The sequence below is a fragment of the Miscanthus floridulus genome, chromosome 9 (assembly GCF_019320115.1).
Source record: "Miscanthus floridulus cultivar M001 chromosome 9, ASM1932011v1, whole genome shotgun sequence".
NCBI lineage: Eukaryota > Viridiplantae > Streptophyta > Magnoliopsida > Poales > Poaceae > Miscanthus > Miscanthus floridulus.
Genome location: NC_089588.1, coordinates 138,128,422 through 138,153,453, shown reverse-complemented (window position 1 = coordinate 138,153,453; position 25,032 = coordinate 138,128,422). Strand labels below are relative to the sequence as shown.

The 25,032-nt window shown below is 42.2% G+C and overlaps 1 pseudogene; it reads left to right on the top strand.

Annotated features, from left to right (window-relative positions):
- Nucleotides 1-318: 318 nt before the first annotated feature.
- Nucleotides 319-2,605, top strand: LOC136483068 (uncharacterized; annotated as a pseudogene).
- Nucleotides 2,606-25,032: the final 22,427 nt, after the last annotated feature.

Sequence of the window (25,032 nt, the reverse complement as noted above, 5' to 3'; positions counted from 1 at the left end):
ACCATAAGGTTTATCTGTAGTATTATCTACTTGAAATGTTTGGCATGCTTGTTTATTTTGAGTGCCACTGCCAATATATAGTAAACTGAAATGAAGCGGAAAGCAAGAAAGTATGTTCTCTATTTCTCACCACATTCTGAAAATTTAGAACCTTCCATAAACATTTTGTCCCTGCTACTTTTCTATTGACTGCCAATTTAGAACCTTGTGCTCTTGCCTGCTGTTGCATTATGATTTAAAAATTTTCTATCACATTATATACTTCTAACACCTATTTTCTGATGCACATGCTCTTGACATGCTGTCGACTAGAATCAATTAGCAATTGATACTGACAGCAAGCCAGTCGAAGAGGCATGTGCTGATTTGCTCATGACTGGAACACGGCAAATGAGGTACAATTTGAAGAAGCTTTACTTCAATGGTGTACCAGCAGACAAAGTTAGAACAACATCACCATTGAAGAGTATGACTAATGATCAATGGAGAGAGATGGTGGAGATGTGGTCAAGCCCAAAGCACAAGGCATGTTGGTTAATTGCTTTCGTAAGCCGTTTATTTTTCTTGCATTGGTTTGTTGCATGTTTGAGTTTATTTCTTCATATTGTACACCAATTTGATTGTGTCTAAGATTCTGTAGCTATGCTATATTGGACTGTATACAGTAGGCCATCCTTACAATTATACCTGAAGTTGCTTGGCTTGTTACCCTGATAATTGTGTGCTCATTAGATATTAATGAGCCTATTGGGCTGCACTCAATACAACTGCAGCTCATTATATTTTAGCGACAACATATAGGGTTGTGTTGCAGTTGGTCTTCTAGAATAGGGCACAATCTTTGGCTTTGATTACTTTCTGTTTTTCAAACTGTTTTAGGTTAACAACTTGTTGTGGACACAAATTCAACTACACTTAAAGAGTGTTGATGTTTGTTGAATATCTTAGCAAATCTGGTTTCAAATTCAACTAATTTTTATCTCTCTCTATAGCCATTCTTCCCTGCTTACTAAATTGTTCCTCACAGGACAAGTGTGCAAAAAATGCACTTAACCATGAGAAAGTAAGGTTTTCATCAGAAGATAGGATCTCGGTGCTATATTGCGACAACCCATGCCTTAGTAAGATATGAAAACATTGTGTTACAATCATTCATCATTGAACAATTATTCTTATAATCTTACACCTACAAAATGTTTGTAAATAATTTTAGAAGCAAGAGAAATATAAAGATGAACCACCCAGTGCGATAGATCTTTTCAAGGCGCTACATTGCAGTAGCAAGACTGGGTTTAATGAGTCTGCAAAGGAAGCTATTGTAAGTACAAGCTCCATTTTGAACTATATATAGCTCTGAACAAATGTTACTGGTTTTAGTTGAGTTTGTAATGTGTACATGCTTCCTGCTGTTACTTGTGAGACACAGAACAACAACTTGTTCATGTGTAGCCGCAACTTCCTGTTCATGTGTAGCAGCAACTTGTACATGCTTCCTGCTGTTCCAAGAAACAATGATCAATTGTTGCATGTGTAGCAGCAGCTTATTCATGCTAATCTGGCAAGATTGTATTGCATGATGTCACTGCTGTCCAGAAACCTTCTTAATAGCACATGTAAACTTGTAGACACAGCCAAAACAGAAGTATTCCCAAATTCCCAACCTGTACTGTAATGAGTCATCATCCAAAACTATAGTGTAATAGTTTGTAGCATAAATGATCTCACTATATTGAATCGGGAAGAGTCATCTGTGTCATGCTCCATTATGGTAAAATATTCAGTTGGAAAAATGTTTTCGTGCTTTAAATGGCCTTTAATGTGAACCTTGATTGTACATCTGTTTTACAAAGCCTGCATTCACTTATTTGAGCAACACTACTATCAATTATGACCACCTTTCTGTTGGTTTTAAATATACTAGTCGGTAATTAATTTTAGAACTGTCTTACTGATATGTTGATGTTTTTAGGCTGAAATGGAATCCATCGCTGCTGCACCTGTAGAAGACGGCCAAGTTTCAAAGACCCCTGCTAAAATTGTTGCTCAAGTGTTGCCGAAATCAAAATTTCTTCAAAATATTGGCCTTCAGCTAGCAGCCCCCAAGAGAAGCTCCAAAGCCATTAATGATGCATGGGTTATAGAACTTGAAACAGAAGTTGCAGCTGGAAAGCAAGACAAAGAAGAACTAAAGGAAGAGATGGAGACTTTGAAGAAGAAGGTGGAGGAATCAGAAAATGAAAGACGCAGGCTGTTAGAAGAGACAGAGCAGTTGAAGAAGGCACAAGATGAGTTGAAGAAGGCACAAGACGAGACGAATGCTTTCTTTCGTCGCATGTTCAGCAAAGAGTAAGGTCATTCCTTTAACTCTGTAAGTTTGCAGATGCATATGGTTGGACGTCTGATTTTGGAACTTGGCTACTCAGACCATATTATTTTATGCTACAAACATTTGGTAGTGCTATTACATGAGACTTGGCTGATCTAGTTCAGATTATGCTACAAACATTGGTAGTGCTGTTATTTTGAGACATGTCTGATCTGGTTCAGACCATATTAATTTATGCTATGTATCTTGTTAGTGTTGTCTTTTTGCTATGTGGAAATGTGTTATCTGGGATTTGTAAAATTACTGATGGATGTTACCATATTTATCTATCCTTTGGAATGAGATCTGGATGATCGATGAATGTGTATGGGTTGTGATGCATCTACAGATTATATAAGTGAAAGAGCTTCTGGATGATTTGATGAATGCGTAAGGGCTTTGATTGATGAATGTACAGATTGTATATGGGCTGTTATGTAATGGATGTCGAAATGGGCTGTTATGAAATGAAAGTTGAAATAAGCTGATTATGTATGGATGATGAAAAGGCTGTTTTCTCTACATGTTTAAATGGGCTAGGCCTTTTCTGGCCCACTAAATAAATAGGTCGCAAAAAAATTGGCCCAGAAATTGATGTAAATTTTACTTATATAAATGGGCTTTGCAAATTATAAATTTGGCTTACAATTATATTTGGTCCAATAAAAACCTGCTTAGTACATGGGCCTAGCTAGACCTTAAGATATTTAGTGATGACTTTTTAATCGGGTCGTCATAAAAAATTATGATGAAAAAATATGCAGTCGTCATAGAACAAGGTTTACCACGCATGATCTATGACAAATGGTTTATCGTCATGCAGTCGTCATAAATACATCTGCTATGAGAAAAATACTAGAAATAATGACGGTAACAGGTCGTCATAGATCCTAAGATTTCTTGTAGTGACGGTCGGATTTTGCTACGTTTCCTCGGTCGGTTCAAAAAACAGAGAGCACACCGACCAATGGATAGTAGCAAGACATGATGTTCAGGGACATATCTTGTATTTTTTGACCCTGACACTAGGTGAATTCTTCATCTAATGTTAGCCTCAGGGACTATGTGGCTACACCTCACCTGGTGGTGAGTGTAGTGCTTTTTTCCTAATTTACCCTCCTTATTGACTAAGTCATGGATGATAATCATCCAACCTCGCAAACGGAGTCTAAGTGGCTACACTTCATCTGAGGTGAAGAAATCTAAAATTTAACCTCGAGCTCCTTACATCCTTCTAGCAAACCTTACTTGAGCAAGTTCAAGGCCTGCTGACCAGTTAAATTGGTCAGCTATTTATTTTCTTCAGTTGCCTACCAATTAAAATGGTCGGACTACTAGTTAAACTAGACGGATTACCAGTTAAACTGGTCAGCTTCAAGCTAAACTGCTCGAACATGATCAAGGCAGCATTACTCAATGGATACAAGGAGCTCGGGGACTAGCTATGGTGGGTATAACCCTGGGTACCCACGGTGCAAGACATGGGCCTCACAATCAGGGATGGTTCAGCCCACAAGATCAAGGCGTGCGGTGCAAGGCACTGCTCGGCATATGCCACAAGGCTTTAGGAAGGAACCTTGAAGATCTGTGAGTCAACAATGGGTGAGTACATACGTACACAACAAGCCGTAACCATAGGGTTTGGTGGAGTGAATGGTGAAGGCTTGTGTGGTGGATGGTTGGTGGAGTGGATGGTGATGGCTTGGGTGGTGTGGTGGATGGTAGTTGATGGTGGAGTAGTGGGGTGGTATGGTTCAGTTGAATATAAGGTTGGGTCCTGGGAGACTATTACCATTCTCACCAGTCCCCGGGTTAGTAATAAGGATTCATAATTCACATTAGTCCAGTTTCATTACAAAAAGTAAATCTAATCATAATTGATTTCATCCCGGCGGTTGCCCATTCCAAGGACGTGGCTATTCGAATAGATTCAATACACTCTGTAGAGGGTGTACAAATTTTCCACAAGATAGGCGTAGTCTCACCCATGATTAGCAGACAAAACAGGCCTAATGAGACCCCGTACACAAAAGTACGCGACCTTAGATGTTCATATGATTCTACCATGGCTTCTCAGGGGTGGAAATAGACAAGGTTTTGGATGATCACACATCATCCAATTTAATAACCCGGATCATACCATATCATCCGGTCAATAATATAAGGGGCTTGAACATGGCCAAATCAAGGGTCTTAACGTGGAGGATCACGTAGCAAACATGCCAATAGGACCACGGAAGATCACATAGCATCCGTGTCTTCTCCTGATATTCTGGTGCCAATCCCGGCCTCCTAGTAGAAATTATACTTCTATCTAACGGGGTGTAGGATCCAGCATACCCATATAGGCATGTGGCTGTACGGATGTCTGACCAAGCAAGATGGCCTATGAACCGGTCCTTATGTGACCGAGGCGACTATCTCCTAACAGGAACCCTCACTAGGCGATCCTGCCAAGGTAACTTATACCGCATAAGTTATCCCTTACTCGCCCCCTGTCGGTATCACGTTTAGGTTTACCATTTTATAGTCCATGTCATCACAGTGATTATCCTCAAGTTCATTCATATCTTAGAGCTCATAAAGTACCACAAGATGCCTTATCATATTATCCATATTCTCATTATGTTAATCAAGCTCATAATTTATTATTTTCCATATATTCAAAAAGGGAGGATATAATATTAAGTATATTAATAGAAGGGTGGAGGTTTATGGTAGAGGTGGTGGTGGAAGGGGTAGCTAGGACTTGCCTTCGTTGTTGTCTCCTTCTGGATCGTCTACGTAGTCTGGATCATCACTCTCTTAATACTCACCGTCTGTCGGTCGGCGTTTAATAAATAATCTACCACTAAATATAAAACACAAAACCAACAACACAAGAAAAATATAGAACAATATGTTGGTACTAGGTGGAATAAATAGAGCTTGATTTTAGAAGAATTTTGGGAGTGGTTTCACGTAAAACGGAGTTAGGATGAAGAAGTTATGGATTTTAGAAGTTTAATTATTGTTTGGGATTTAAGTGGAATTTTATATACATTTTTGGTGTATGTAAATTAGGTGAAAATTATATGGGTAGGTTATTGGGTGCATCTAGTTTATTTATAAATTTTCTAGGAATTTGTCTGAGTTAGGAAAGTGTATTTTAAACTCTCTGTGTACACTAACCGGGTACCCATAGCATTTACGAGTGCGTTGTGTGCAACGTGTGTGTGTGGGTGACATGTGGAGCCAGTGGGGTCAGCCCCAACATGTTGCTGACACGTGGGCCTGGCGTGGCTACTTTCTGGGACGGAGGGAGGGGATAGCCGTTCACGGCGTCTCCTTGCCGGCCCACGTAACAGAGAGGGAGGGAACGGAGATGGAAAGGAGGGAGATGGAGTCGACGATGGTGGTCGGCGCGGCAAGGTAACAGGGGAGGGGAGCCAGACCTCACCGGAGCTTGTTATGCCAGTAGTGTCGAGCCTCGGCAAGCATCACGGTGTAGTGGACAGTGCTCGGGAGGCCAGTCTACGCCGGTTGGTGAGATTTACGTGTGCTCGGGACGACAGGCTCCTGTGGTGGTGGTAGCAGCTCGCCGGCGCTTTCACGGTCGCACCGTGCGATCTTGATGGGTGTAGGAGCTCTATTCTAACTGGATTGCTATGTGTACGTGAATGAGGTGGTGTAGTGGACTTGATAGAGGTATCGTAGTGCCTAGCCAAGCCTTGCCGACGGCTACCCGGCAAACATGGTGGCTCGGCGGAGCTCGGTGCTCAATGGTAGTGTGACACAGAGGGAGAGATGGCGAATTGAGTGAAGGAGAAGGTGGATTATGGGCTCTGGGGCTCACCTACCACTCCAATTGGCTTGAGGCGCTTGAGAAAGGAGGGAAAGGGAAACGGCTCCAATGGTGACGGCGGCGCCTGAATTGGGGTAACTTGACCTAGAGCACTACAGAGAGGAAGAGAGGAGGAATGGGAGGGGAGATGGTATGGTCTAGCTAGTGGCAGAGCTAGTAGTGGTGGTGGTACAGCCAGAGCATCGCCGGCCAGGCCTATTTATATACCGGCCATGGCGGCGTCGGTGGGAGAAATATCTCCTGACCGTTGGAGATATTTTGGCCGCGCGTTCAGTTTGAACGGCTATGGTGGTTCACCGTACCTGTGCGCTTGTCAGAGCTCGGCCTTATCCATGGTGGCAATGGTCGACGGAGGTGGTGCCGCCACATGGCCATGGTGGCCAGAGAGAAGCAGAAGGGAGAAGAGAGGAAGAGAGTGAGAGAGAGAGAGCAGCGGGGCCGGGAAGCTTCCAGAGTTCACCCGCATCCTTATCCATTCCGCCAGAGCGGAACGGGCGGCGGCACAGCCGAGGCGGTGACGGCGACGCGGTATTTGCGTCGCTGCCACGGGGTAGAAGACGGTGATGACACCGTGGTCCCGCATGTCAGGGAGTCAGAGAGGAGAGGGAGTGGGCGCGTGCGTGACTGGGTCGTGCGGCCATCACTGGCCCAACACAGGAGGGAGAGAGGGAGAGGAAGGAGCAGCCAGCCCAGGCGGGGAAAGAAGGACGGCAGGAGGCGGGTGCACCGTGGGTCGAAAGGGAGATGGAGTAAGAGTGAGACCAAGTTCTCCTTTCCATTTTCTTATTCCTTTTCTTTTTCCAGTATTTCTATATATAGGGTTTTGAATGAGTTTGCACTGGATTTTGAATTCGAATTTGAGTTGTATCTTCAAATTGGGGTGTACAACCATATGTTCAACAAGTCAAGCAAGCAACCAACATTATCACACAAGAAATTTTGTTCTAGATTATTTTGTTGAGTTATTTTATTTCCTAATGTGAGTTATATTTATTGTTCATATTGCAAAATTTTAAAAGTTTCAAAGTTTTAGTCATTTTAAATGTGGTCAAAATTTAGGGTGTTACAGACCTACACCCCTTAAAAAGAATCTCATCCTCGAGATTTGAAATGATCCATGAATAGATAGAGAAATTCCTTTTTGAGGTCATCTTCTCTTTCCCATGTGGCTTCTGCCTCGGTGTGATTGCTACATTGTACCCGACAAAATCTTACTGCTGTTCTCCTGGTATGTCGGGTGGCAAAATCCAATATCTTAATCGGTTTTTCCTGATATTGTAAATCTGGCTGTAGACCCATTACTTCCATAGGTGTTTGTTCTTCAGGTACCCTCAAATACTATTTTAACTGTGATACGTGGAACACATTGTGTACATCTGACATTTTCAGAGGCAGTTCTAGACGGTAAGCTACGGCTCCAATTCTTTCAATGATCTTGTATGGTCCAATATACCGTGCTGCTAACTTTCCTCTGACTTGGAACCTTTGGGATGCCTTTAGGTAGGAAAAGTGTTCTGGCAAGAATTCTAGTGGCCTTCACCGGGTGTCTATATAACTCTTTCATCTACTTTGTGCCACTTTTAGATTTTCTCGGACCTTTGCTACTTGTTCTTCTGCATCCTTGATCAGGTCCAGTCCGAACAATGTCTTTTCCCCAACTTCGAACCACATCAATGGTGTTTGGCACTTTCTTCCATACAAGTGCTTCGAAAGGTGCCATCTTCAGGCTTGCCTAGTAACTATTATTGTAGGAAAACTCAGCGAATGATAAGCTCCTTTCCTAGTCTTTTTCATTGGTGAGTGCACAGGCTCGCAGCATGTCTTTCAAGATTTGGTTTACTCGTTCTGTCTGTCCATCTGTCTGAGGGTGATAGGCTGAGCTATAGTCCAAGTGTGTTCCTAGGGCAGCATGTTGGGCAGCATGTTCCTAGGACACTGGGAGTAGGCGTAAAAATATGCTTTCCATTTAGATCTACCCAAAAATGTTCTACTTCTACACTGTGAGTTGGCAAAAACATGCTTGTTAGGTTCCACCAAATAAATACTCCATGTTGTAAAAGATAATGATCTCTCTCTAAATATATGGTTTAGTAGAAGGGACATGGGCTATGCAAAAGTATGAAAAAGAAAAAAAATATATGGACACATGAAGGTCCAAATATAGAAAAAAATGTGAGCACATGAAGGCTCATGCTTAGTTAAAAAAAAGAGAAAGAAGAAAGATAGCTATGTCTCAAAATAATGATGTGTATAGAGAGATCATATCTACAAAAGGAGTATATATATTCACCATAAATCCACACACATGCACATCTTGATCTAAGAGTATGACATTTTCTTCAAGGATCCATTGTTTGACTTAGCAATATATGCAATGCAAGTATGCTTTTATATTTTTTCGTACCTGAACTCCACATAAGCTTTTTAGAAGTAGGAAGGAAAAGAAGGCATTGCTATGATGTGCCTCGGTGAGGAATCATACACCATTGAGCGATTTGAGAGTACCATTTGAGGAGTATAAGTGAACTATGCTTTTCTTGTGAAAACCTTAAAAAACACGAAGTTACTGAGATATGAATTTGGGAAGATAACTTGGTTTCTGATGAGGACATGACACCCATACATATGACCATGTTTGGCGCATGGTATGGAGGGTTAGGAGGCCAGCAAGGGTGTCCAAGTCAAGAAGGAGGCCCGAGGCTAATTCGGTTCGAGTCTCCGAGGTGGAGGCCCAAAGCAACTAAAGTTCGAGCCCGTCTCGGAGTCCAAGAGCAGCACGTACTAAAAACGATGCCCAGGTCGCATACTATGCCCGTTTTGGGCGTTTTTTTATATGGATGGAAAGATAATTTCATGGAGCTTCCAATGGAACCAGTCCCACCTTAAAATTCGATTGGAGTCAACGGAAATCGTAGAAACAAATGGACGTCCATAATCTGTCAGGGTGCTGCTTCACCGTCGGCGACAACTTAATTTAGAGGTGAGCTCGTTCTTAAGTGATCCTTTTCATACTTTTGAGAATAGATTGCTACCTAATGATGTTATATTAATTAGGAACATTGGAGAGTGTCATTAGGGACTTAGAGGAAGAGGTGGAGGCGATGGATGACCAGCAAGGACGTCCAACAGAAACCGGAGGCCCGGTCCAACATGATTTCGAGTCTGCCTCGGCCTTCAGGACCAGTCTGCCTTAAACTGGTCACCCAGGACGCATCCGGACTCCGTTTTCGACAATCTCCATTTTCGACAATCCACATATGGTTGGAAAGCTAATTTGATAAGGAAGCCAATCCAAGCGGTCTCACGTCAAAAGCCCTTTAGAATCAACGGGAATCATCGAAACAAGTCAGCATCTAGAATCTGCCAGGGTGCTGCGACACCGTCTTTTGGTCCGTTGGACCTTGTATCATGTTTGGGCCCATTAGGGGGTGCGTTCAGGGTAGGCGACGACCCTAAGACCTTTATAATCATACGCCACCACTGTCATTAGGTTTTGGGTTTTGCTTAGATTATTCTGTCAAGAACAGTTTCGCCGTTCATCGGTTTGTGAGACCCCAACTTTGAGAGATTAATCATTCATCTGCAATTTGGTTGTGTTCTTTCTCGTTCTTGCTTGTGTTCTTCGTTGCGCAGGTAGGGATTAGCCTTCTTGGCGAGGTCAACCTGGTCCGAGACTCGATTGATAACCAGAGGAGCTGTGGTGCTAAGATTGCAGGGTCCGATCTTCCGTCAGGTGGTGGTAACTATCATTGTGGCGGAGAATGACACACCGATCCGGCTTTAGATCGAAAGATCGAACCCTACAATCTTAGCACCACAGCTCCTCTGGTTATCAACCGAGTCTCGGACCAAGTTGACCTCGCCAAGAAGGCTAATACCTGCCTACGCAACGAAGAACACAAGCAAGAACGAGAAAGAACACAACCAAATTGCAGATGACTGATTAATCTTCCAAAGTTGGGGTCTCACAAACCGTTGAACGGCAAAACTATTCTTGACAGAATAATCTAAGCAAAACCCAAAACCTAATGATGGCAGTGGCATATGATTATAAAGGTCTTAGGGTCGTCGCCTACCCTGGACGCGCCCCCTAATGGGCCCAAACATGATATACGGTCCAACGAACCAAAAGACGGTGTCGCAGCACCCTGGCAGATTCTGCACGCTGACTTGTTTTGATGATTCCTATTGATTCTGAAGGGCTTTTGACGTGAGACCACTTGGATTGGCTTCCTTATCAAATTAGCTTTCCATCCATATGTGGATCATCGAAAACGGAGTCTGGATGCATCCTGGGTGACCAGTTTAAGGCAGACTAGTCCTGAAGGCCGAGGCAGACTCAAAATCATGTTGGACCGGGCCTCCGGTTTCTGTTGGACGTCCTTGCTGGTCATCATCGCCTCCACCTCTTCCTCTAAGTCCCTCATGACACTCTCCAATGTTCCTAATTAATATAATATCATTAGGTAGCAATCTATTCTCAAAAGTATGAAAAGGATCACTTAAGAACGAGCTCACCTCTAAATTAAGTTGTCGCCGACGGTGAAGCAGCACCATGATAGATTCTGGATGTCCACTTGTTTCTACGATTCCCATTGACTCCAATCGAATTTTAAGGTGGGACTAGTTCCATTGGAAGCTCCATGAAATTATCTTTCCATCCATATAAAGAACGTCCAAAACGGACATAGTATGCGACCTGGGCATCGTTTTTAGTACGTGCTACTCCTGGACTCCGAGATGGGCTCGAACTTTAGTAGCTTTGGGCCTCCACCTCAGAGACTCGAACCGAATTAGCCTCGGGCCTCCTTCTTGACTTGGACACCCTTGCTAGCCTCCTAACCCTCCATACCATGCACCAAACATGGTATATATGTATGGGTGTCATGTCCTCATCATCCTCCCCTCCTTGACGAAAAGCCGTCCTCGGCGTCGATTGTGCTTGAAACTGATCCTGCACAACATAAAGGAGAACGGGGTTGCGAAGACAAATGGAACTAAAATAATTGTGAGAAGGAACGTGACCATGTTTCCAAGTTTCTAGCATGTCATCTCGCATAAAAATTTCAACAAGCATGTAGACTCCATGATCCGAATATACACGATGTATGTCAACACTATCCTGCAAAAGATTAGAACTAACCAAAGACAATGCAAAAATAGATGGTCTAGCAGACATAGGTAGCAACCAACAATGCTCCCTTCTTGGAAGTGAACTTGTTTCTTTGAGGAACATGAGAAAATGTTTGTATTATTATGGCTGCCCTCTAAACAATCATAATCTTGTATAACAAAAGAAAAATTCATATTACTACGAATGTATACTCGATATATCATATATTATCCCTTGTTGTTATATTTGCCAATAACATGATATGTGTGTTTAGAAAACCAAGGCAAATCAGCATATTTAAAAAGGCTCTCCTCCTAACAATCTAGGTTACACAAAACATCAAATTCAATGTAACCCAAAGTATGTAAGGAAGACAACAGTTTGAACCCATCAATTTTAGTAGCAATATGAATAACATGTTTATTTTCAGCACAAGTGACTGGTTTCAAAACATGTAAAATTGAAGCATCATCAACCAATTCATCTTTATCACAAGGAACTTCAAGCAAATTATCATGGGACAAAGATAAATCAAGAGAGAGTTCCACTAATAATTGCTCTATGATAGCATGGTTTGTGAAAAAATTTAGTACATTAAGACAATTTTCACCTTCTGTGAGCGTAGCACCATGGGCATTACCTGTGTTCTTAGTAGGAGTAATAGGTGCATTGTGAAGTCACAGTTCTAAATTTGCATATGAGGTTGTGAGATCCTCATTTTCCTCCATGTCATCCTCTCGCTTATGTACATTATCCTGCAGAAGGTTAGTCATAGCAAGAGGAATAACAACAGACTCTTCCTCTAAATGGTGCACCTCATCATATGAAGTCAAAACAGGAGGTGGATTAACAATGGTTTCTCGCATAAGGAGTTTCATATCATTCCAAGTTTGAGGTTTATTAGAAGGATCTAAAGACTCCCACCAAGATAAAGCAGAATGTCGCAAAACATTAGCTGCATTTTTTACCTTCCTCCTTGGACACATAAAGCGAGTAGCAAATATATTATCTATGGCAATTTCCCACTCCATGTACTCATCAGCACCTATACCATCATAAGTCGGTGGATACGAACAACCTGTCATTGTTAGAAGACAACAAAAGACAACACAAAAGTATTATCCCTATCAAATGACTACGTGGTTGCAGTGGTGTCACTTTTTACAGCAAGTGGAAGTGTCTTACCAAGCTCTTACAAAGTTCTTACCAACACAAGCAGTGGACGGTACAACCGGCGGCTGGTTCGTGATACCTGTGAGGCAGTGATACTGAGATTGCAAGGGCCTTTATCTGTACTGATCTGAAGTATATATGTGGAGCTTGGGAGGCTTAAAATATGGTAGCAAGGAATAGCAATAATTTAATTCAGAAATTGCAAGATTGAAATGTAGTCCCAAGCTAGTCTATGTCGTCAGCCTAAACTCGTCCTAGACCTAGTTCAAGCAAGCTACAATACAACTCAGCACAAAGACTCAAAAGAATGCAAGCACTTCTGAATTTTTCTTCACTTTTTTTCCACTTTCTATTTTTTTCTTGTTCTTTTTGTGGTGCGGCTTTTTTTTCTCTTTTTCTTTTTTGTGCACCTTCTGCCATTTCCTTTCCTTTCTTTTGTTTCTCAGAAGAACGCTGCAATACAAATTATTTGAACACACAACTTGATATGCTCAAAGCTAGGCTGATAGAGTTATAGATACACGAGCAGCACAGCTCAAAACCACTCAGTTCTATGTGGTCGATCAAAGAAAATTCTTGGGCTCTCAATGACAAGGAGGGAAAGCGGCTAATTTTTATGGAAACAAAAGATATCACTTGATGCACTAGGAGCAAACCACAGTGTAGCATGATAAGTTTTGTTTGACGCAAACTAGCAAGGCAGCAACACGTTCGAAGGACACAATAAAAAAGGATTGACCTTTTGCCTTTCTAGCGCTTTGAAAGGAAACCAAAATATTTTATTACTCAAATACAACTCTCTCCTTCCTTCTCTGACGTGGATTAGCAGATGCAAATTCACTGTCTGCACTTTCGTAAAACAGATGCACAACCACCCGACGATCAGATTCACACGACAACAAGGATACTAGATGAAGACTCAAATAAACCAACGAACACGAGGACATGCGAGGGACGACCGTTCAAAAAAGCAAACTAAAATTAAAATATCGGAAGATCGGGATCCCTATCCCCATTAGTTTCGAGAGATGTTCCACCTTTCAACCGCCCCAAGGATATATGTTAGCCAATGCCACATATCCCACCTGTATGAGAAATGTTTTGAAATAGCCTTTATGTTAGTTATATATCTTAAGATGTTATGCTCATGTTTACTTTATCTTTAATCTTTACTCGAGGACGAGCAAAGAACAAGTGTGGGGGTATTTGTTGACGGTCGCTACAACAAAAATAAACCGTCAACTTTACCTGCTAGAATCCTTAAAATCAAACATCACCATAGGTTTAGGAGCTTTAAACTAACGAATTCCACAAGTCTTGGTGAGTATTTGCATGCAGGTTGATTCAGCCATTCTACGGGCCAAATTGGGCCATAATACATCAAGTAATTTTGATGATCCACGACTGACTCAACTCAAAAGGGCCTTAAGACCATTATCCAGGACTTATCGCCAAAGATCAGGGTGAGCGGCTGACAAGGGGGGCCGGCCGAACCCCCGTAGGTCGGCCTACCTGTAGGGCCCATGGGTCAGGCCCTCCTTCGATGTGATGTATCCACCGCCTATGAGGATCAATCTCCACCGTGCTTCCATGTCGGTTCGAATCAAGGGACGAGATGAAGTTGTGACACAGATCGATGACGTGGCACTGACTTGCCCTCTACTCCATCTCCCCTATAAAAGGACCCCCAGACCCCCTCCAAAAAGCAATGTCATTCAGATGAAGACACACCAGGAGGAATAGGTCTCGAACTCTCCAATGTAATAGATTGAGAGTTAGGGTCGAGTTGGACTCATGTTAGATTCCGGATCTAGTCTCGGAGGCTTGGTAAGCTATTGTATCTACACTTTCATATCTTATGAGACTTCAATATTTACATGTCATATTCTTATCTACATGGTTATGTTTACTTTGGTTACACGCTTAGAGTAGTCGAAGTTATCTTTATATTTATGCATAGGATTGCAGAGCGCTTAGGTTAGTGATCGATCATGGCTAAGAAGCTAACTTTGTATAAGCGTGGTGCTTAGAAAATGTAGTGCTTGCAGATGCACCCTACATGCGGGAACGTATGGTATACCGCGGGTGTGACAGCCTCGTTGGTCCTTTATAACCCATCTCCCGTATGCAGGACTAGTAGGACCCGGTTGCGACGGAAGAGGCATATTTAGCTATACTCTTCTTTAGTATGTCCCTTTTGCATGAATAGAGAGTTAATCTTTTGCTACAATAAGTTTATATGCCACGGTACTTCTATAACTCTGTAGTGGAAATATCATAGGAGTCTACCTCACCCGTTATACTCCCAAGTTATCAAGTCTATTTATTTTATCATGGATTTATCCCGTGAGTGTCATTATGCTCAATTCTTATCTATACATTTACCCCTACTCTAGCTATGCTGTTCAATTGATTAGTAGATATTCCTTTATTATTCAATAATCTTTATTCAATTGTTTTCCTGTGGTAAAATATAAATAACGATACCTAGAATACTCCCGATGAAATGCTACAATTGGTATTCTGTGCGCTTGCGGAATTCTTATTTTATTTTTTGCACTTATAAATACCAACAGCAAGCCACCTATCCCGGAGTTCTCGCATGCTAGACATAGCTCGCATGTGCCGCTAGCCATCCGCCTCGCTAGAGTGGAAAGGCTGTTGGAGTTTTCAGTTTTTTTGCGGGGTTTCTATTTCAGAGGTTGGCTAAATCATGAGTTTAGCCATCTATGTTTATCAACTCTCTTGAAGTTGCTCTATTCGCCAACTAACTATTAGTAGATAATGAATCCACATAGGAACTTAGACGTGTCTCTTTCTTCTGGACTAGGATGGATAGCCATGTCTTGCAGGCTTGCAGCATTGCCCGATGCCAGATCTCATCACGAGGTACCTAGATGTTGCATCCACCGCTTATATTTTTCAATTCGTTCCTTACTCAGCCGATGATGACGACCATGCTGTAGCGTTGTTGTTGTTGTTGTCGTCCTTTTGGTGAGCGCCTAGGACCTCTGTGGTTGATGCCGCTGGTGAAGATGACGTGAGGGCAGGTGCTGTAGGATCGTCCAAGGTCGTTCCTAAATTATCGCTGACCCTCCGTGTAGTAGATGGCGGCAAAGATGGTTGCACCTGCATCGAGTTGATTATCACCTCTGATGTTGTTGTCGCCGATGGTGTTGCAAGTGGCGTAGGCGGTGCTGGTATTATGTCGATGGGGTGGGCTGTTGGCTTTGATGTAGATGTTGTCAGTTTTGCTGCAGTAGTTGTCGCAGTTGTTTTTGCCGGAGGTAGGGATGGTGCTGATGTAGATGTATCCGACATGCAGGTTAGTATGGGCGACGTTGGTGGAGTTGCTGCCGGCATGGACGCCGAGAGTATGTTGTCGATTGGAGCGCTCCCGTTGTTGATGCACTATCGGACTCAGTGGTTTTGCTGAGTGCCAGGGACACTCGGCAAAGCCTAATTTGCACTCGGTAAAGTCTTTGCCGAGTACTGCACTCGGCAAAGGACACTCGGCAAAAAATGGATCGGTAAAGGTGTCTTTGCCGAGTGTTTTTTATCGGGCACTCGGCAAAGCCTTTGCCGAGTGGAACCGAAAAAATGGGAAAAAATGGAAAAAAAAATGGAATTTTTTTTCAATCGGTGGAGGCCCCCACCGACCAGCGCCCGCCCATTTCCGGCATTATTCGCAGCAACGCGGCTGACGGGATTCGAACCCGCAATCTCCCCCTGCGCATGAACCTCCTCTACCACTACACCACACTATCACTTGTGTCTGGATTCCGTTTTAGTTCCCAACATATTATACTAAACCGAGTGTAAATTGCTTGTTTGAGGCCCTAAACGAATTCAAATAAAAAAGTTGTAAACTACAAAGTTTCATAACTTTTCGAGATCTACACCTTTAGTTTAGAAAGTTTTTCCATCCGAGGTCGTTTACAAAATTTGAATTTCAAAATTTTAAAATTCAAACGCTGTTTTGCATGACAAGATGATTTCAAATCAAAAAGTTACAAATACAATGTTTCATAACTTTTTGAGATCTACAGAGTTTATTTTGGTTATTTTTCCATCCGAGGTCGTTTGAAAAGTTCGAATTTTAAAATTTTGAAATTCAAACACAGTTTTGCATGACAAGATGATTTCAAATCAAAAAGTTGCCAACTACAATGTTTCATAACTTTTCGAGATCTACAGAGTTTATTTTGGTTGTTTTTCCATCCGAGGTCGTTTGAAAAGTTCAAATTTTAAATTTTTGAAATTCAAACACAGTTTTGCATGACAAGATGATTTTAAATCAAAAAGTTGCCAATTATAAAGTTTCATAACTTTTTGAGATATACAAAGTTTATTTTGGTTGTTTAGTCATCTGTTCATTTGACATGGTCGTTCTAACATTGTTCACAAATCTTATATATCTCTCTTGTAGTTTCATAAACTACAAGAGAGATATGTTAGATTTGTGAACAAATTTACTTTCACTTTATCATATGAAGAAAAGACCAAAACAAACATTGTACATCTTGATGAGTTATACAACTTTGTAGTTGAAAACTTTTTCATTTGAATTAATTTACTGCTTCAAAATGTGCTTTGAAATTTTCTTTGCCGAGTGTAAAAAAACACTCGGCAAAAAGCTTCTTTGCCGAGTGTCAAAAAAAAACACTCGGCAAAGAAGCTTCTTTGCCGAGTGTCAAAAAAAACACTTGGCAAAGAGCTTCTTTGCCGAGTGTCAAAAAAGCACTCGGCAAAGGCGTCTTTGCCGAGTGCCCGAAAAACAACACTCGGCAAACCACTTGGCACTCGGCAAAGAGCCGGTCTCCGGTAGTGGTATTGTTGATGCTTTTTTAATCCGAAGACCCCATAGATGTATCTATAGAAAAAATTTCGGGTTAATTTGGACGTCACATATGGTGGATTTCATTGTCGGTGCTTCTCTTGTCAATGCGATTGGCACCTCTGGTGTGTTGTTCTCCAGCTGATTTAGATCTGATGCTGGTGGAGAACTTTGGTGCCGTGCAGAAATTTTGTCCAGCTCTTTTTGCAAATAATCGGATGTTGTTGTAGATGGTGAAGGTGGCGGAGCTGTCACTGTTGTATATGTTGTCAACGTAGGCGTTGGTTTGTTGATTGATGCATAGCCGTTGTTAACGGAGTGGTCCATGTTGTTCCCATCTCTAGATGCAACTGAAGAAACAAAATATTTGGTGGAAATTTGGGTGTAAAATCCACCGGTTGTTGACAGGGGAACTTAGATCGGCGCCTTTATCAATTGGTAGAAATCGCTGCAGAAGTCTTCTGTGGTAGTGGATCGAAACGGCTCCGAGATACCAGTTGTCATTGTCCTAATTCGCCAGGAAGGTTTAGAGGAAGAATAAGGGGAATAGAGGGGGATTTATAGGGAGGAACGGTAGCCCTAGGGCTAGCCGCGCCTAGAGAGAGGGCGGGAACGGCGGCGGCAGTGAGCTGCAGCCGCCCTAGTCAATGGTGGCTAGCGTGGCCATGGCTGCTGGAGCAGGAGGTGGGACGGCAGGCGGCATAGGGGGCGGCGGCGGCAGCTCGCCGTCACCTACTGTGGGTAGGGATATGCATGGTGCGGTTGGGGCAGGGCGGTGGCTAGGGCAGGCACGTGTGGGAGGAACATCGGCGGCAGCAAGAGAGGAGGGGGGGAGAGAGGGTTTTCCTCCGAACTATTCTTGCTTAATTTCAAAAGATACATCTCCCTTTATATTTATAGGGAGGACTCGACTCGACTCGACTTGACTAACAAGTAATCCAAACTTCTGGACTCTTCCTAATCCTAAACATGACTCTTCCTAATCCTAAACATAGATGGGATTGTTCACACTAGGACCGATTGGCCCGACTTGGGCCTGACACCTCCGTAGCTCGTCACGGCTATATTGGCCTGTGACAATAACGTTGAGAAAGGCCAACCTTTACCTAGGGCCTGGATAAGGATTCACCGTCTTCCTTAAAAGCTGCATGAATTCTTCATGTTGGGAGCCACACAATCAGTGGATATGATTTCTTGTTTGAGACAGGAGTACGGGCGTGTACAGGTTTCTGTTCGTGACGTGTCTCTCCTGCCAAACAGGATTGAATCAGTCATCATTGGAGACAGATTATACACGCTGCCAATAGAGGCTGAAGGTGACAATGATGCTGCACAAGAGAATTTTATGGAGTTAGATAATGACAACACGGATGTAGGAGAAGGTAGTGCAAAGAGAGATGATGGTGAGAAGGCTGATGGTGAGTCTGAGAAGAAAAAAAGATAAGGAACATGGCACAACAAGCTCATAGCCGCCCCAAAAATCATCCAAGGAAAAAACAAAACAAGTTGCTGAGATTGTCGAAGGAGAGTTCGCAAGTGATGACGAGGAAGATGATGTGCTGAAGATCTCAAAGTATCCCAGTTCCTACTCGCATGCACTTTGAATTTCATGCTGTAGTGCTCCTATCTCTCCTCTCTTCCCTACTTCGTATTAAAAAGAAAATATTAACCAGCTTAGCTACAAAGTCATTGCTGGACTCGCGTGCACTGTGAGACTGTAATAATTAATGTCCTTTATTTGTCCAAAAGAAAAGTACCGGCCTTCTTTAAAAATATGATTGTTGTCTGACCGGAGGAGAACTTTCAGTCACGTGGTGCCTCGCTAGTCGCTACTTTCTCGGTACGTCGTCTGGCCGCTTTTTTTCGGGGATCGGGGAGCACAACAAAGGACCATGTTAAGCTAATAAAGCAAATACACTTTTTTTTTGTGGAAACAATAAAGCAAATACTTGGGATGTTTCTGCAAACAAACACGTACCGTACATGGCTAGATATGGCACATTACACGTGAACTCAATATAATATCTCATGTTCATGTGAGTGCACGGCGAGTGCAATAATTGGAATGAAGGAACATCTTGTTCTTTCCGTACGCAGCTTTACGCTTGACGTAATGAAATTCACCAAAAGCATCATGCAGGAGCAAGCATATGGAACGGGCTACAATTTGCTCTCGGAACAAAGCAAACTAGCAGGCGAATTTTTTTTAACACGAAATGAAACTAAGATTATGTACCAAATTATTTTAATGTGAAGGTAGTATATGTTAAAGCAGGCAACCAAGAGAAAAAAGAAATGATATGCAGTACGAAACAAAGGGGGGGAATAAAAAAACAAAAAAATGAAAAGTGAGAAAAAAGAAAACAAAAAATCCGAGAGCTGTAGATCTGCCGTGGATCTGTGAGAGGAGCACTGTTGATCAATAGTGAAAGTGAGCACGTTTAAAAAAAGAAAAGGAAAAAATCGAGCAATGATCCGCAGTGGATCTGTGAGAGGAGCACTGTTGATCAGTAGTGAAAGAAGTTATTAATTGCACACGTCTGTCGATCTGCAGTGGATCTGTGAGAGGAGCACTATTGATCGTCAGTGAACGAAATTAATATGTGCACACGTTTAAAGAAGTTATACGTTTAAAGATGTTAATAGATTAAAGCACAGGAAAGCCAAGCTTCTCCGTTACTAAATAAAGACATAAAAAGCTAAAGAACACGACTACCATTGCGAACATATCAGTCGTACCTCGTACGTTGTGTGCCATATGCTTGCAGCCTTTCAGGAATATTGCCAACACATCATATCCAAAGAAGGTGGGCGATCATCAGCACACGTATATAACGAACTGTGACGCTGTTTGGTTTAGAAATTGGAACGCAAACGTCATTGTAAATAGAAAGCACTGCTATCGGTAACAAAGTAACAAATTGTTGATACTCAAATCTGGCTCATGTTGTATTTTGAGTAAACGCCCAATAGCCAAATGTGACTTGTAAATTGATTTGGTGATGAGTGCTTTAGTTTAATTAATTCGGATGCATTTGATTATGGTTGGCCGGTTACTTAGTTTGCTGGGGATTAGTTTCACCAAGCTTGAGATGGATACAAGGAAAGGTCACCATGGTTTGTGAAGGATTACTGGTCGGTCTTCATGTTCTAAGCTCTAAGACAGACAAGCCTGATGAGACACGACACATACAAGATTTCATAGAAGTTGCTGTACTACCGGCCAGACATGTGTGCTCTTTCCAGAAAATACGTCCGGGCCGGGGTTTCCATTGTCTATGGCTATGGACGAGTCTAATTGTCTGGGTTTTGCAGGTTTCCGGCTGCTGGTATTACTCGTGGCAAATAGAATCGAAGTCTCCTGGTCCAGCACGTGTGATGGCATAATACACGACGTGAGTGCAGAAGCATTGGCCCTGATTCCATATTCGGATGAGGAGGAAGGAAATAATGCCCTGTTCTGCGGGTGGTATTTCGGCTAATTTAATAGTATTTTTACGAGGGAGAATAAGTTGAAATAAGCACAGCCGGTAATGGAAGTCGGAAGAGAAAAGCAAGTAATACAGTACGTGGCTATAGGAGCTGAGTTGAAACTTGAAAGATCATCTTAGACATATCCAGGGGTCACCCGGTGCAGCACGTGGTCCAGCTGCATGCGCAGTCCAGGTGTGCTGCTGACCCCGTGGAGATGAGTTAGGAAATACTATACGGAGTACTAAGTTCCGTGCGTAATGGACTCGGGCCGGTGAATAATTACTAGGAAGAGAGGTGCGCTTCGCCGCGCCCGCATTGCTTTGTCATGCTAATGGCCCTGCCTGTGTGGGAGCTGAGGCACAGATAAGCAGCTTTTGTACTGCTGGCCTGATTAATTATATTCATGTTTTGAGGCTGATGAAACGCATATAGGTCAGAGTGGGCTAGCCTGTTAAAACTTAGACCATCGCACATGGTGAGGTCCAGTGCGGCACCTAAGAGAATTAGATAGGAACCCTCAAATCCTATAATCAATGATCCGAAAGTCTAACAGTTGATTTCGTATGAATAGACAAACATATATGTATCAAACATGTATATGAAGTATGATACATGTCAGTCACATACAAAATCCTGAAAACATCAAAATCCTAGCATTATAGGATATATATCACTTTGTAGGCACGTAAAAATTTTGATCACCAGAAGAACTTACTCCTTTACAACTGACACCTTAATAACAGTATGGGACTCAGTGCCTTGACGTGATTGATACAGAGTGTATGTTGTAGGGCTTCATCTTAGCCTAGTTTGATACTGTTGTTGCTGCATAAACCATCTATTGAAATTGCACCTACCTCTAACATATATCCACAATTCATTTCAATTCTGGAAGACTTTGTGCCTTTTTGAGAGAAAAGAAATATCATCTTTGTTGACTATACATCTTGTCGTACCTATCGCCATGTATATGAACCTGTAATCCTACGCAAGAAAAAATGATATATTAGATAGTGGTATTTCCATCCTGTAGTTTAACACAGATCATTATCAAATGAAATAAGATATAAATAGAGATATGGATTGTATTTCTTAATTCATATCATGTAATTCAGGTCTTGCTGCATTTTATTTTGGAAGAATCAGAAGACACAAATAGAAAAAGAGAGCCATTTTTGTGTTTAAGTGCCAATCATTCATTTTCAGTTGAGGGCATAGGTGCAAAGGCTGTCTGTCTATTATAACACACATGATACTTACCTTGGCGCGATAATTATATCCAGTTCATGTGTAGCCTACATAACATCTAAGATATGATCCATGTCCACAGACCATTATGCAGTTGTAGTGCCAAGGTTATCTGTGCTAGCTATTTTGCTTCACTGTCCCTACGTGACACAGGGAGAAAAATCTTTCAAAATTTTATTTGTTGATTGCAGGCTAAGTGGCTAGGCTAGCTAACTTAAGTCATACAGAAAGAAGGAAATAATTGACACACAACAGATATTGGTACAAAATGAACAAAGAAACTATCCCCTCAAGCTTTAATGCACATGGTCTTCGACAATGAACTTTTGACTCACCAATTTGATCGAAATAATAGAGGTCTATATCGATGTGGTACCCGTTTAGTTCAAATATGCTAAGTAAAACAACACTTGAAAATGGGCATAACTTATGAGATGCACCACACAGAAGGAACGATTTTATCTTTGTGTACGTAGGATTACAACCATGTCCACAGCAATCTTGACGGGTAATCAGAAACATGAACTATGGCCCATGCTGATGGCATATATCCTAATGCTGAACATCGAAAAACAGGACTCAGAGGTATGAGAAAAAACGGAGGTCCACCTCTGCAAAAGAGCAGTTTTAGTTTTCTGCTCAACAAATAGATAACCAAAGAAAAGTTTCAATGCTGATTGCAATTCACACAATGCATTCATAGATGTCTCACGGAACCAAATAAGGTGAATGTAATAGAGGAATCCTGGAGCCAAATAATTACCTGTAGATTAATTGTGTACTTTATTGTTTATGCTAAAACACAATGAGAACCATACATATAGAGGGTAAAACGGAGAACATGAAACAATCTGACAGGAAAAAGAGATGGAGAAGTGTAAATTTGCAGTGCTGACTGCACTCTAGCAATGTACAAAATGGGCTCATTCAGATGTTTCACAGGATGACAGAATCAAATAAAGAGAAGTCATAGTAGAGCCAAATAATTACTCCACACAAAATTCAGAGAAATTGTAGAGCGAAATAGTTACCTATAGATGTTTGACAGAGTACATGTAAATCAATTTTGCATAAAATTATTTACACTAAAAAACAATCAGAATCATACACTCATCATAGTCAGAACACAGAGAGGCAGATAAGCTGATCTGGGCAGTGACTCGTGTAATGTTTTTTTTGAGGGATCAGTAGGAGTTTCTCCCTGCTGCTTAAATATATATATTATAAATAGATAAAAGAGTAGTACAGTACAGAATGAATCCAAATCGTAGATCAATTTCGTGTAATGTAACAGCGAAAACAAAATTACTGGTGATTCTATGAACCATTAGCATCCAACCATAAAAAAACTTTAATGCAAAAAAAATGGTAGGAGTATCTTAAATTCTAAAAACACTACTAATGTCTCATTCTCATTACTGAATCAGATAATCGAAGTCAAATTGGTATGGAGCAACCTAACCATCATTGATCAGTGTTTTCTAGCCTGTTCGCTGGTTGGTTTCTGGGCTGATAAGCCCGGCTGGTGCTGGTTTGTTGTGAGAGGAAAACACTGTAACATGGCTGATAAGCCCCGGCTAAAACAAACAAGCGAACAGGCTCTGAATTGGTTTGGATGCTGCCACCGATGCTCCACCTGCGGACCTGCCTGCCTGGGAGAGAGGGCATCAAATAAAAAAATGGCATCATGTATCATATTTGCATATTGGCAGTGGTTCCTTGCCTGACCATATCAGGCTGACATCTGAACTTAACTGCATAGAGTGCAATTGGCTATATGTGCATCCTCTTGCACCATGAGCTGCTCGAACCCTAGTAGAATAACTAATCAGTGTGGGGAAATTTGAGTGAGTGAGTGAGTGAGTGAGGGGGGGAGGGAGGGAGAGCAAATGAGCGAGGAAGGGATCTGGCACCTAGGAGAGAAGGGGATGTTGCACCTCGAGAACTCGTGCATCTGTCGGACAAGGAAAATTGGAAATCACGTGGAGGCAAGTAGCCAAGACCTAACCAAACATAGTTTCTGTCCAAGAAGATCAAGATCAGACAGGGAAGGAGGAGGGGGCGTGAACCTTAGTGCTAGGAAGACGGCGAGGTAGAGTTGGGGAGCCCATGCTTGCTGGAGGAGATGACGATGAGGGCGGGCTCTTACCGTCGTCTGTGCCCCATGGTTGCCGACGACCCAAGCGCCGTCGCCGTCACTGCCTCTCCGTCCTGGTTCCGCGGGGAACCGTAGGCAAGGCCTGCAGCCGCCGCCGAGCGTGAGAAAGCGCTGCAGCTGGGGGAGAGGAGGAGGAGGAGGAGGAAGAAGCGCGGACGGTGGCGGCGTAGGCAAGGCTGGCCAGCGCCGCCGGGGCAGAGGAAGCGCCTCAGCTGGGGGAGAGGAGGACGCAATACGGACGGAGATGGCGAGGCACAGCGCCGTGTGATTTCTTTTCTTTTTTCTTTTTACTTTTTTTGGTGGAGAGAGCGAGAGGTAACCGGCGCAAGGCCGTAATTAATCGGGAGAGCCCAAATCGACGCTCACACACGCACGAGCCCACGTGGATGCTCAGGATTCGTGAACAGGAACCAAAACGCTCTGGTTACGCGGAATCTAGGAGCTATATGGAGTAGTCTATATATATATATATATATATATATATATATATATATATATATATATATATATATATATATATATATATATATATATATATATATATATATATATATATATATATATATATATATATATTGCATGCCCTCACGTGGTGATTAATTAGACAAGAGATAGGAACATCACTTCAGCAGATGCGATAATTGAAAAACAGACGTGCTACGTGATTGGCCCATATTGAATAGGAAACAATAAGTTGGTTCGGACTGGCAAGTCAAGCGATGTTAGCTAGAAAATTAATATGGCCGGACCTCTCTTGTACAATGAGATGGACTCTTTATATGGTAAGACCAGCCGCCCTATAAATATAAAACATGATGGC